Source organism: Mirounga angustirostris, unplaced genomic scaffold (assembly GCF_029215605.1).
Source record: "Mirounga angustirostris isolate CCGP_5_RB_7025 unplaced genomic scaffold, mMirAng1.0.hap1 SCAF_8, whole genome shotgun sequence".
Taxonomy (NCBI): Eukaryota; Metazoa; Chordata; class Mammalia; order Carnivora; family Phocidae; genus Mirounga; species Mirounga angustirostris.
In genome coordinates this window covers 97,822,098-97,834,405 of record NW_026991716.1, presented here as the reverse complement: position 1 = coordinate 97,834,405, position 12,308 = coordinate 97,822,098, and positions in this window count along the sequence as shown.

The window sequence follows — 12,308 nt, the reverse complement described above, 5'->3', positions numbered from 1 at the left end:
GACACCAAAAGAAAGCTGGGGTGGCAATCCTTATATCAGACAAATTAGATTTTAAACCAAAGACTATAATAAGAGATGAGGAAGGTCACTATATTCTACATAAAGGGTCTATCCAACAAGAAGATCTAACAATTACAAATATCTATGCCCCTAACATGGGAGCAGCCAATTATATAAGCCAATTAATAACAAAATCAAAGAAACACATTGACAACAATACAATAATAGTAGGGGATTTTAAAACCCCTCCCTCACTGCAATGGACAGATCATCTAAACAAAAGATCAGCAAGGAAATAAAGACTTTAAATGAAACACTGGACCAAATGGACTTCACAGATATATTCAGAACATTCCATCCCAAAGCAACAGAATACACATTCTTCTCTAGTACCCATGGAACATTCTCCAGAATAGATCACATCCTAGGTCACAAATCAGGTCTCAACTGGTACCAAAAGATTGGGATCATTCCTTGCCTATTTTCAGACCACAATGCTTTGAAACTAGAACTCAATCACAAGAGGAAAGTCGGAAAGAACTCAAATACATGGAAGCTAAAGAGCATCCTACTAAAGAATGAATGGGTCAACCAGGAAATTAAAGAAGAATTAAAAAATTTCACGGAAACAAAGGAAAACGAAAACACAACTGTTCAAAATCTTTGGGATGCAGCAAAGGCAGTCCTAAGAGGAAAGTATATAGCAATACAAGCCTTTCTCAAGAAACAAGAAAGGTCTCAAATACACAACCTAACCCTACACCTAAAGGAGCTGGAGAAAGAACAGCAAATAAAGCCTAAAGCCAGCAGGAGAAGAGAAATAATAAAGATCAGAGCAAAAATCAATGAAATAGAAGCCAAAAGAACAGTAAAACAGATCAATGAGACTAGGAGCTAGTTCTTTGAAAGATTGATAAACCCCTGGCCAGACTTATCAAAAAAAAAAAAAAAAAAGAGAAATGACCCAAATAAATAAAATCATGAATGAAAGAGGAGACATCACAACCAAAGAAATACAAACAATTATAAGAACATATTATGGGCAACTGTATGGCATCAAATTAGATAATCTGGAAGAAATGGATGCATTCCTAGAGATGTATAAACTACCAAAAATGAACCAGGAAGAAATAGAAAACCTGAACAGACCTATAACCACTAAGGAAATTGAAGCAGTCATCAAAAATCTCCCAACAAACAAAAGCCCAGGGCCAGATAGCTTCCCAGGGGAATTCTACCAAACATTTAAAGAAGAATTAGTACCTATTCTTCTGAAACTGTTTCAAAAAAGAGAAATGGAAGGAAAACTTCCAAACTCGTTTTATGAGGCCAGCATTACCTTGATCCAAAAATCAGACAAAGACCCCATCAAAAAGAATTACAAACCAATATCCTGATGAACATGGATGCAAAAATTCTCACCAGAGTACTAGCCAATAGGATCCAATAGTACATTAAAGGATTATTCACCACAACCAAGTAGGATTTATTCCTGGGCTGCAAGTTTGGTTCAACATCTGCAAATCAATCAATGTGATACAATACATTAATAAAAGAAAGAACAAGAACCATATGATCCTCTCAATAGATGCAGAAAAAGCATTTGACAAAGTACAGCATCCTTTTTTGATTAAAACTCTTCACAGTATAGGGATAGAGGGTACATACCTCAATATCATAAAAGCCATCAGTGAAAAACCCACAGCGAATATCATTCTCAATGGGGAAAAACTGAGAGCTTTCCCCCTAAGGTCAGGAGCATGGCAGGGATATCCACTATCACCACTGCTCTTCAACATAGTACTAGAAGTCCTAGCCACAGCAATCAGACAACAAAAAGAAATTAAAGGAATCCGAATTGGCAAAGAAGAAGTCAAACTCTCACTCTTTGCAGATGATATGATACTTTATGTGTAAAACCCAAAAGACTTCACTCATACAGGAATTCAGTAAAGTGGCAGGATATAAAATCAATGCACAGAAATCAGTGACATTTATATACATCAACAAGAGAGAAGAAAGAGAAATTAAGGAGTTGATCCCATTCACAACTGTACCCCAAACCATAAGATACCTAGGAATAAATCTAACCAAAGAGGCAAAGGATCTGTACTCAGAAAACTATAAAATACTCATGAAAGAAATTGAGGAAGACACAAAGAAATGGAAAAATGTTCCATGGTCATGGATTGGAAGAACAAATATTGTGAAGATGTCAGTGCTACCTAGAGCAATCTACACATTTATTGCAATCCCCATCAAAATACCATCCACTTTTTTCAAAGAAAAGGAACAAATAATCCTCAAATTTGTATAGAACCAGAAAAGACCCCAAATAGCCAGAGGAATGTTGAAAAAGAAAAGCAAAGCTGGTGGCATCACAATTCCGGACTTCAAGCTCTATTACAAAGCTGTCATCATCAAGACAGTATGGTACTGGCACAAAAACAGACACATAGATCAATGGAACAGAATAGAGAACTCAGAAATGGACCCTCAACTCTATGGTCAACTAATCTTCGACTAAGCAGGAAAGAATGTCCAGTGGAAAAAAGACAGTCTCTTCAACAAATGGTGTTGGAAAAATTGGACAGGCACATGCAGAAGAATGAAACTGGACCATTTCCTTACACCACACACAAAAATAGACTCAAAATGGATGAAAGACCTAAATGTGAGACAGGAGTCCATCAAAATCCTAGAGGAGAACACAGGCAGGAACCTCTTCGACCTCAGCCGTAGCTACTTCTTCCTAGAACCATCGCCAAAGACAAGGGAAGCAAGGGCAAAAATGAACTATTGGGACTTCATCAAGATGAAAAGCTTTTGCACAACAAAAGAAACAGTCGACAAAACCAAAAGACAACTGACAGAATGGGAGAAGATATTTGCAAATGACATATCAGATAAAGAGCTAGTATCCAAAATCTATAAAGAACTTATCAAACTCAACACCCAAAGAACAAGTAATCCAACCAAGAAATGGGCAGAAGACATGAACAGACATTTTTCGAAAGAAGACATCCAAATGGCCAACAGACACATGAAAAAGTGCTCAACATTGCTCGGCATCAGGGAAATCCAAATCAAAACCTCAATGAGATACCACCTCACGCCAGTCAGAATGGCTAAAATTAACAAGTCAGGAAACAACAGATATTGGCGGGGATGCAGAGAAAGGGGAACCCTCCTACACTGTTGGTGGGAATGCAAGCTGGTGCAGCCACTCTGGAGAACAGTATGCAGCTTCCTCAAAAAGTTGAAAATAGAGCTGCCCTATGACCCAGCAATTGTACTACTGGGTATTTACCCCAAAGATACAAATGTAATGATCCGAAGGGGTACATGCATCCCGATGTTTATAGCAGCAATGTCCACAATAGCCAAACTGTGGAAAGAGCCAAGATGTCCATTGACAGATGAATGGGTAAAGAAGATGTGGTATATATATATACAATGGAATATTATGCAGCCATCAAAAACAAAAACAAAAACAAAAACGAAATCTTGCTATTTACAATGACGTGGATGGAACTAGAGGGTATTATGCTAAGCAAAATAAGTCAATCAGAGAAAGACATGTATCATATGATCTCATTGATATGAGGAATTTTTAATCTCGGGAAACAACCTTAGGGTTGCTGGAGTGGTGAGGGTGGGAGGGATGGGGTGGCCTGGTGATAGACACTGGGGAGGGTATGTGCTATGGTGAGCGCTGTGAATCACAGACCTGTACCTCTGAAACATTTCAAATAATACATTGTATGTTAAAAAAAAACAAAAGATAGTAAGAAGAGAAAAATGAAGACGTTGAAATCAGAGGGGGAGACGAACCATGAGAGACTATCGACTCTGAGAAACAAACTGAGGGTTGTAGAGGGGAGGGAGGTGGTGGGATAGGTTAGCCTCGTGATGGGTATTAAAGACGGCACGTATTGAATGGAGCACTGGGTGTTATACACAAACAATGAATCATGGAACACTACATCAAAAACTAATGATGTAATGTATGGTGATTAACATAACATAATAAAATAAAATTAAAAAAATAAAAAATTAAAAAACAAATTAAGAGATGTTAGACATTATTATTACTATCAATAGCTTTTACAGGAGTATTATTTTATAACAAGAACATGCCTTGTTAAAATAATCATCAATTATCTGAAAAAGAAGGCTGTTGCATGTGCTTTTTTTGTTTTCTTATCTCTCTTCAGGTTTAATCTATTTAATATTTGAAATACTGCAACAGATTCAGAGTTGGTATTTAAAGATTAATTTATTCACCCCTAAAGTTATAGCAGAGGAGACATTTTCCCCAAAAAAGGCACAGTGCATGTTCAGACTTTGAAGTGATAAGACTTGACATTTTAGTGACACAAGATAAATGAGAACTTGTGAATCATAAATTTAGTTCTGTTGCAAAAATTGTGAATTTTTATTTTTTTATTTATTTTTTAAAAGATTTTATTTATTTATTTGAGAGAGAGAGTATGAGTGGGGCCAGAGGGAGGGAGAGAAGCTGATTCCCAGCCAAGCAGGGAGCCCGATGTGGGGCTTGATCCTAGGACCCTGGGACCATGACCTGAGCCGAAGGCAGACGCTTAACCAACTGAGCCACTCAGGTGCCCCCATAATTGTGAATTTTTAAAAAAATTCTGAAAAAAATTGAGTTCTGCTCAAAGTCTATCATATTCCAACTGTTGGAGAAAAATCTAGAGAAGTTTTAACACTCTTTGCACACTCCCTATTATTATTGTCAGTGACTGGCCTGTGCCTCAAACTTCTGAGGCATGACATAGAGAAAGTTTTAATCATCCAAATACTATTCTATTGGTGACATTTTTGTTATTTATTTTCTTGTATTTTACATGGAAGTGACATTTGTTTCCTAGAATTTGAAGACTTCTTTTTATCATTACTTGTTTGTATTTCTATTCCTCCGTTATATCAGAACACCTTTAATTCCATAATCAAAAGATTATTACTTCATTTAGGGAGAACAGATCAGAGGCCATTTTCCCCCTGATGAATCCATGGGCTTGAAGAATTAGAGAGACACTTAAATAAGATTTAAAAAAAAAAAAATGTGTCCATGAAGTTCACTATAATCAAAACCTGAAGTCTTTCCTATAAATGTAACCTAAACAGTCATGCTTTAATATATGTGATGCACTATACCTGTTGTTAATACAACTTCTTATGTTCTATTCCATCAATGTGGGATTGCTTTGTTGTAGGAATGCAATTTACATTTATAAAAGTTTAGATTAACTGAAACTGAGAGAAAGAAATTTGATAAAATACTTGAGGGAAAAAGCAGATTGATCTTGTTTATAGTTCCAAGACAAGTTATAGTAGAGAGGCCACAAATTTAAATTTCCCAGGAGGCAAAGAAGTTAACATAAATGTGTTAGAAGACCTAGAGTAAATCAGGGGGGAGGGGTACAGCTTGAAGATGTCAGCTTGCATGCCACACCTAAAAGCATTATAGAAACATTATGAGCCAAGCAAATCATCTGTGGTTTGGCTATATTTTTATTCACTGACTCATAATCTGTTGCCGCTTATTTTAGGGGATTTGATTTATGCTAGTTTTATTTTTTTTTAAAGATTTTATTTATTTATTTGAGAGAGAGAGAGCACAAGCAGGGAAGGGGCAGAGGAAGTGGGAGAAGCAGACTCCCCACTGAACAGGGAGCCCAACGTGGGGCTCAATCTCAGGACCCTGGGATCATGACCTGAGCTGAAGGCAGATGCTTAACCAACTGAACCCCTCAGGCGCCCGATCTATGCTAGTTTTAAATACAATTTCTTAGCTTCACTGATAAGCATCTGTTTGCCTATTTCTACTCCAGCACGAGAATAATAATTTGTATTGTTAAATTATAGTAGATGTTTAGAAGACAATGATAATTTGACTTAATTCAAGGAGCATATGTTGGATATAAACTGTATGCCTTATACAGTCTGATGAGCATGACATATAGGTAAACAATTTATGATAATTCAGTGTCATTTGTTCTATCAGCTATAGGAATAAGCTTCAGGTAGGCCAGAGGAGGAGGGGTTAATCCATTCTTCCCTCTTCTCACTCACCTGGATCATTTAACCTGGTAACGCATGTATCTTTGTCATCTGTATGTTTTTCATTTTAACAATTCATGAGTGTGAATTATGTTCTTAACTTTGAGGATGGTACGGAGGGGGCAGTGAGGAGAAGCAGTAGCAAAAAGGAAATAAAACAACAGTTGTTTACTTATGAGGCATTCTGGGCATATGAAAGACACAATGTGACAAGGGCTGTGATAGAGTCACTGATACCAAGGGGAGAAAGTGAACCTTTGTGGAAGAGGCGTCTCTGGCTGTGGATTGAATTATCTTTCTCCACTGAATGAAGTCAGGAAATTCTAGGTAGAGGTAACAGCAGGGCATAAAAGTCTGACGACGGCCAAGAGCAGAATTTATTTATAAGTGAAGTACCTACATTCCTCCCTCCAACAATCATGGTCAACAATAAGATGCTTCTGCAAAATATTTAGCACGTGTTCTCAACCATACAAAAAAACGTGGCTGTAGTATATTAATGTATTAAAGAGAATTAAGTAAATCAGTCCCTGAACAGTATATAATAAAAGAGTGGGCTGATGAACACTTTTTTTTTCAATCATTTGCACTTAATGCTTACATTGCCTTCAGCCTTGTGCTGTTTACTTTTATTGCTGAAGACCTCACCCAGTGCCTCTGATGCCTGTGACCAAGAGATTTTTTATGAATATTTTGAGATGGTGATGATAATCTACTGTAAAGCAGCTTAAGCAAAAAAGAAATCATTAAGTAAAAATGATATTTGAGATTCAGTGTTCTTTGATATCCAGTAAATACCAAGTTGCTGTGGGTTATATAGGATTGTAATGCAGCATAGGGAAAATATTAAGTCATCAAGTAACCTTCACCTCAGCCTATTGCTTTACTACCCATAACATATTAATCTCCTTACTCTTGTTGTCCTTCCAAATGCCTCTTCTATCTTTCCCATTCCCATCGCTCCCCACCTTATCTGTAAAATAAGGAGAAGAATGGTGTGCACTCTATAGGATCTTGAAAAGTTTAGGAAATACAACTTACATAAAGCACTTAGCACCATGAGCTCATAGGCATTGGTCAAATTAATAATGGGTGCTATAATGGATAGTGGTATGGACTACATCACCTAAACTTGGAATCTATCAATGGCCTCTTGGCTGATCTTCCTATACTCAGAATCTGCCACCACCTCCTGCCTCTTGTTTTTTAAATGTTTGGAATCAGAATGTCTTTCAGAACATCTGTTTGATGCATGATTTTTTTCCACAACGGGAACAATAAACACAAGACCCTTTGAACTAATAATGGGGAATTTGCACTTTAAAGTCACTCCATGCTGTGTTCATTTAAATCAAATTGTTATGTATCTCCACTTTTGAGCAAAATTCCTCCTTCTCTGATTTTTACTCATTGGTCCTAGATCTATCTTCTTTTTTTTTTTTTTAAAGATTTTATTTATTTATTTGACAGAGAGAGACACAGCGAGAGAGGGAACACAAGCAGGGGGAGTGGAGGAGGGAGAAGCAGGCTTCCCGCTGAGCAGGGAGCCCGATGTGGGGCTCGATCCCAGGACCCTGGGATCATGACCTGAGCCGAAGGCAGACACTTAATGACTGAGCCACCCAGGCGCCCCCTAGATCTATCTTCTAACCACAAAGAAAAAAAAAATCTATTTTCTTCTCCATGTTTGTATTAAATGTATTTAAGGCTACTCTCTCTTTTCTTAAATCATATCTGATCAAAATTTTTATGTGATTTCCATTTGCCCAAAAGTAAATTCCAGGTATCCCTACCAACTGTTGAGAGACCATTATGAGTTAACCTCAAATGACCTACTTTGACTTGTCTCCTATTTTAACATTTGTGATATAGACCTGAGGTTAGTTAACCCAGTCTTCTTGCAATTCAGCTGTTGCACTTCATTATTCACAGATTTCACATTGCTTCTGCTCTTTCTTCAGTTGGCCAAACTCATCTCTTCTTCTCTATGCCCTAAGGGTCTTTGGGCTCCTTAGATGTCATTTCTCCATGAAAAACATCAGTTTCAATTGACTTTTCCCTCTCTAATGTTATGTAGCAAACTTTCCACACTGGCAAACTTTATCTAATTCCAGTCTTTTGATGCTCTCTGCTAGCTTGAAGACTCATGTTTTTCTTCTCTATTATATTTATATGTCTAATTACATACTATCTGATATTTTCCTGACTTAATTTTATAATTATTAGACAATAACTTCTATAGACTATTTTTCAGTATTATACTTTGATTTGTTGTCATTTAACAATTTCATATTTGTGAGCCTGGTTTCCCAAAGAAGATAATCAGTTCTATAAGATAACACTTCTGTCTTATATTCCCTTTGGGGTTCAAAAACGTCTATTACATACTTATATATTACAAATTCAACAATGATTTGATTAAAATCATCAGATTCTCAGTAATTGCCTACTGCATACCTGGTTCTATACTAGTTATTGTGAAGAATACACAGATAAGGCATGAACCTTTCCCTCAAGGAGCTTGGTGTTGGGAATAGATTGTTCTTCCAAAGATGTTATCCTCTTATCAGAAAACCTGATCAAATTATACTCTAATGTGTTTAAACAGAGAAGAATTTGTTTAGTTCATTTTTATCACGTGTATGTCTCTATCTAGTTATGAAGTCAAATCAAAGATAGTCCTGAAAGAAAATTTTATTTGCAATTTCTAGAAGGTCAGATGTCAATGTCCTGGTAGATCTTGGCAGCACCTCATATAATTCTTTTTGTTAGAAATATTTTTTCTTGATTCTAACCTTCTGTACAATTTTAAGAACTGACTTAAATTCTTGTCAGTTTGCAAAAGCCCATGTAAATCAGCAATCTTATCTTGAATATTTAGGCCAATATAATATTTATTTCAAGCTAGCAGTTAACAGTAATTTCTGCAAACCATCTGGAAGGATAACTTATCAGATTACATCCTCTCTCCTCCCAACTTGTCCCAGATAACAGTCTGCTGAATGGAAGATTATCCTTGTACTTCCCTGAGGAGACATTTTGGATGTACACTCCTAAACTAATTGAAAAAGCTTGGCAGTTTACCAAAGATAAATAATAATTACATGTGTAACTTCTGAAACAGGAGAAAATTTTGACTGTTTTTTCTACTTATTTGTTAGTCTTTTGATGGTTTTGCAGAAAGTCAGAGGTGCTAAGTCAGAGGTTTTGCAGTCTGTTTTCCCTAGGTCAGTGTTTTTGGGATTTGTTACAGAGAGCAACAGTGTTTGCAGCGTGGACTGTCTCTGAGAGTGTAGTATTCAGGCGCACCACTGAGTCATAATGTCTGTCTGTAGAGTTTATTTTTCTCCATATGATCATATGATGTAAAGGTTTTTCTCAACTGCAATGGCATCCGAATTTTGGAAAAACTAGGAAATGCACCTGTAGAAGAAGGTTTTCTTTTGAGGACGATTTCCTTCCATTAATACAGGATCAGCTATTTCTGTACAAAATTTTAAAAGAATTATACCAGAAATTAAAAAGGGTTCACAGGAAAAAGTGTTCACTTTTCAGTAGGTTGGACTAAATTATGTTGGCATTTAAGAAAATTAAGTCTCAAGGACTGCATTTTAAAAACACATTTTAAAAAGTGACTGGAGATAGTTTCAATGACTCTTTAAGCTGAACCTGTCTCCTGCTGGATAATCATCTGATCCCTGCTTAACAATTTCCACTAAAGCCTCTGATGGTTTGGATCTGCTTTGCATCTTATGTACTGTAACAACTGTGATAGATTACCATCCTGACCCATGATTAGATTCGTGTCTGTCCCAAAATACTTTCTGTGCCACTGTAGATTACTCAAGAATAGGGGCGCTGGAAAAAATAAATACAGTAAGGACACATTTTATTAATTTCCTTAGAAGGTAAAGTATAACTGATGTATGTGTGTGTGTGCATTTCCTATGAAGACTTTTATTTGTGATTGTGTTTAGAATAGTGGAGCTGTGGTCAGATTTTGTAATTTAGATCATGCAAATTCAGTTTACTTGAAATTTCAAGAAATCATTTTTCTTAAAATCAGTGTTTGTTTTGTGTAGCAAGGATAAGTTTAATTTAGACACAGAGTTTAAATCCTGCTTTCTCATTACTTTTATGACTTTTGGATGACTCTAGTTGTAAATCCGTGAGAGGTTAGGTATAGAATGCTACTCAGCTATCTATGGGCATCTTAATTCATTATTTATCATTTATTCAGATATTCAACAAAATGTATTGGATACTTACCGATATTTTAATAGTTCGCAGTGAATATAAATAAAAAATGTGGACTCTGCCCTCAAGGAGCTCTCAACCTAGCCTACAAGACCTACAGCTTTCACAGCAGGCTGAACTGCAAAATGAGAAATAAACAATATGTTATTAGAGCACAGAGAAGGAAATGAGTACTTTCTCCAGGTTGGGTATATGTGGAAAGAAAGTACATTTCAATATAGCAAACATTTTTCCTAGAAGATGTCAATGGTTCAGAAGACAGGATGGATTGAAATGCATTTAATCTCATCATATGGCAGCTGTGGACTCTAATGAAAATAACAAAAGTCTTATATATTTCATAACTCTTTACAGCTCCAAAGTATTTCATAAATACCTTCTGTCATATAATGACCAAATATATATTAAATGTATCCCAGATACATTTGATTTTCATCCACAGTTACTAGAAATGCTTCAGAGCCATAAATGTGAAATGGACGTCTTGTTATGAATGAAGGTGACTTTTAGACTCCACCCAAGGGCAGGGTCTAGTTGCCCGGAGGACCAGCTATGTGATTAGAGGGTTGGAACTTTCAGTCCCACCCCAACCGCTGGGGCGGGAAGAAGGGCTAGAGGTTGAATCAGCCAATGGCCAATGGCCAATGATTTAGTCAATCATGACTATGTAATCAAGCCTCCATAAAAACCCAAGAATTTTTTGGTCCTTTTTTTTTTGGGGAAAGCTTCCATGCTTGGGGAAGGAGAACACTCTCACATGACACTAAGCCAGTTCCCAAGCTTCACAAGGACAAAGGTTTCTTTATTCAGGACTTCACCCTATGTATCTCTTTATCTGGCTATTTTTTCATATCCTTTATCACATCCTTTAATAAACTGGTAAATGTAGGTACATGTTTACCTGAGATCTGCAAGCAATTCTAGCAAATTAATCGAACCTAAGGAGGAGGTCACTGAAAACTCCATCTCTGGCTGGTTGAAGAGGGGGGCAATCTTGTAGGAATGAACTATAACCCTGTAAAATCTAATGCTACCTCTGTCAGAATTGAGTTGAAATCTCATCACCCTTATTGTGCCTGAGAATTGCTTAGTGTTGTGTGGAGGGAACCCCCCTCAACATTGGAATTGGGTCCAGGAACCTAAAATACCTCCTTATTTGATTCTCAGCAAATGAATGAGATGGACATTATTGTTAAATGAATGTAAACTGATAAGCTTTTGTGCAAAAGGAAATGGAGCATCTTTCCTGGGCCTCTGTTTGGGACACCAGGATGGAAGAGTGATGAAGTTATGACCTTCATTGGTGCCATTTTGTGCTGCTGTTCCTCCATGTAGGAAGTGGTCAGGAGTTGAGTGACTCCTTCGTATAGGAACTAAGGTAAATTATTAATAGCAAGTGATTCTCTCTCTTCATCACACTCAATATACATGATTTGTTTAATATTTATTTTTTTAAAGATTTTTATTTATCTGAGAGAGAGAGAAAAAGCACAAGTGGGGGAGGGGCAGAAAGAGAACTAGGCTCCCAGCAGGGAGCCTGACGCAGGGCTCAATCCCAGGACCCTGGGATCATGACCTGAGCCCAAGGCAGATGCCTAACTGACTGAGCCACTCAGGCACCTCTTGTTTAGTGTTTAAGTTTAGGAGTCTCAGTTATGTGTTGAATCCTGGAATCAAAAGAGAAAAGTGGGTATAAGTCCATTGAAACTATGGTGCTACTTTGTGACAAGTAGTGTTCTTTCCAATTTCTACTCTCTGCCACATTCTTGTGAGAAAGAAAACTGAGAATGAGATTGATCTCTTCCACCTTCTGGGAGAGAATGGGCTCTTCCTAACCTTGCAAGAAAAGATCAGTGTGGAACACATGTTATTTGCTTTCCTTCAAAAATATATAACTGGGAAGAAGAGAATACTATATAATTTTGCTAATCACATGTTCTACTAAGTAAACAAAGAATACTTTA